At 37.1% G+C, this 3103-nt stretch overlaps 1 pseudogene; it reads right to left on the bottom strand.

Annotated features, from left to right (window-relative positions):
* Positions 1-717: 717 nt before the first annotated feature.
* The window catches only part of LOC101629081, a 5442-nt pseudogene continuing 3056 nt past the window's right edge, over positions 718-3103 (bottom strand).

Genomic DNA, 3103 nt, shown 5'->3' with positions numbered 1-3103 from the left:
GGTAATCTCTAGATTTCCAGATCCAATGGGAACAGTTCAATAGATCAGTCATTTTAAGATATTCTTCAATTTTAAGATATTCTTCAATTTATTTTTGCTGATGAATAACTTGCTGAAGTTAGATTTTTTTCTTATATTTGGTGTTCCCTACCATCTAGGTGCTGTCTAGGTATGAATTTGTTTGTATTTTTCTCAATGTTTATCACCTGCACCTTATAATATGAATTCAGGCTCCACACTGGTGCAGAAATAGGCTTGGGGTTCCAGTTTATCACAGATGATTATTTTCCTTCCTGCTGCTCGGAAAATCCCAAGTTTTTGCTCCTCTCCACGCTGGTAAGCAGCTTTTATATTTTCTTATGGGGACAGATAAGAACTTTGCTCTAACTCCAAGTCTTGTCAGGACTCAAGACCTCACTTTTTTTTTTCCAACTAAGAATGCAAAGTATTTTATTTTTAAACATCTAAATTTGGAAACAAGATAACCTAGGTGAAATAATAGTTTCCTAAAGCTGAATGTACTTGTTGGGAGGTCAATTTTACTGCCTGAAAAGTACACTCAGCTTTAGGAAGCACAAAAACCACATCTTAATGTTCCTGGGCGGACAAATTAGTGTTGATCTGTGATTAGATTAATTGATTAGTCTCAGTTGGTAACATCTTTTTTTTCCTTGGTAAGGGTTTTGAAAATTATAGAACAGATGGATTTCTCTAGTCTCACAGTGACAACTTCATATGAAATGTCTCCTGAGAGGCATATCCCATGTACAGGAGTCCTTTATCCTTCTCACTTGGGGTGGACACCCTCAACAGGCTGTGCCCTTCACTAGCATGAAGAAGCCTTGGTTAACATTGAGCTGTAAACTTTTAATAATCTAGATGAGCTCACTCATGTTGATATGATCTAGATGAGGAACTTGGTTTTGTCTAGGACAGGAAGCTGCTTCTCACCTTTGTTTCTTTATATCATTCACAGGCATATTGGTAGGATGCTGCTCTTGGGTAAGTTAGATATATTCTACTCTCTTTTCTACTGTGTGGTGCTGCTTGAAGCTCTTTGCCTAGGTCTTGGCACGGGCATGGGAGGTGGGCTAGGTGGTGACGTACATGAATGGTCTGCAGCTCCAGATAACACTGAAGGCAGAGGTCAGATGCAGTGATGGCAACTTCCCTAGTAAAGGCTCATCTTCTGTAGTTACATCAATATTAAAATTCATCCTGATAAAGAAGATGTGGTATATATACTTAGAAGATGTGGTATGTATATATATATATATATATATATATATACACATATACATATACATATACATATATACACAATAAAATACTACTCAGCCATAAAAAAGATGAACTATTTTTATTTGTGACAGTGGACCTTGAAGATTTTGCTAAGCAGAAATAAGTTAGAAGGAGAAAGACAAATACATGCATAATTTCATTTATCTGTGGGCTCTAAAGAAAAAAGCAAATGAACAATAGCAAACCTTTAGACTTTGACAAGGGTGGGGATAAGTAGAAAGGACCAGTTGATTGGACATGGATGACCTGGTATGGTATATACAGTTGCTGATATGAGCAGCTTAAACCTGAAATCTATACAGTATTATGAATTAAATTAAAAAAACTCAATTAAAAAAAAGTCCCATATATAATCTCTAAAATTACCCTGTTTTTCAGTTTTGGATTTTGCTCACTATGCTAGCTAGTACCTTGGAATTTCCCTTTCTTCTCTTTTTTTTTTGCATAGAAAAACTGGGATGATGTAGGCCAGAGGTGCGGGGGGTAAGGGGTAGAAGGGCGTGAAAGGATTCATCAGAGACAAAGTGGGGAGCAGAACTGGCAGATTTGATGAAATACACTGCTGAAGGGAGCAGTGGGAGAGACCTGAGAGATCTCCTGCCCCAGGTAGGTCAGCCCCAGCAGTGATTGCTCTGAGACTTAACCCCTGGGCTGCCAGGGAGGCCTCTTCTTACTTTTATGTCTTAAGAAAAAAATTATCCAAAAAACAATATAAGTAAACAAATTTAAAAAAAGATAAAAAATTATCCAGTATTTTTGTTTGTGTGAGAGGCAAGTCCTACTTCAGTTCAGTCAGCTTGAGTTGTTTTAAGCCACTATTTAAAAATTGAAAGCCATGAATTTAACTCTTTCTCCTTACTGGGTTCTCTGGACTCCTCTTTCCTGAGTTAATAATGCTCACCCATAAAATCTAGTACAACTAAAGTAGGCAAAATTGAGTTTTGAATACAGGAAGTCAATCTTTAAAAACACAAAGTGTTTGTATTTGATTATAAGACTGTTGAGAAAAAACAATCCCACATCATTCGAGGATCTACTTTCTTGCTATGACATTTGACTTAAGTTGCAGTTTCCAGGAACCTATTTAACAATGTTAAATGAGAATTAACTGTGCAGTGAAGTTTGGGAATTTCTAACCTTCAGGATAAAGTTCAAGTTCCTCAAACATTCTGATCCTAATATGCTTCTAATTCTGTTTCCTGTTATCTTATGCACCCAATGCTTTTGACATAGGAAAGTACTTATTGTTCTTCAAGTACCCCTGAGAGCTTCATACTCATGATCTTGCACATGCTCCTGTTACCTGTGGTGCTTTTACCATCACTGCAGGGCAAGCCCAACCTGTCTGTCAAAGTTCCGCTCCCTTAGTGTTCCTTAAATTAAGCTTGGCTAGTCCTTCCACCCATAAAGTTGTCTGTGCTTCCTCTAGATTTCTGTGACTGAGGGAGGCAATTGGAGTATGAAAGACTGAACCTGAGAATTGAGCCAGAACTTGAAGGTTCAGGACTCGCTCAGCTAATCAGCTGTCACTCTCCAAACTTCAGTTATTCTTATGTAAAACAAAGATGGCAATATATCCTGATGAATAATGTCTTTTTTCCCTCTGCTTAAAATATATATATATAATAGTTTTTTTTTATTATTTATTGCAAAGTTTATTTTTACATCATTTTGCACATTTTTTTTCTCCATGTCGATTGTATTCCCCGCGGGCATTTTCCACTCTTAACCTTCATCATCAGGCTCACTCGAGATGAGCCACAAATAGGCAAAGTATCTCAACTGTAAGGATAAAATATGT

This window comes from Condylura cristata, unplaced genomic scaffold (genome assembly GCF_000260355.1).
Source record: "Condylura cristata isolate star-nosed mole 26May11 unplaced genomic scaffold, ConCri1.0 scaffold00015, whole genome shotgun sequence".
NCBI lineage: Eukaryota > Metazoa > Chordata > Mammalia > Eulipotyphla > Talpidae > Condylura > Condylura cristata.
The sequence above is the reverse complement of the archived record's forward strand: the minus strand, read 5'-3'. Positions and strand labels throughout refer to the sequence as shown.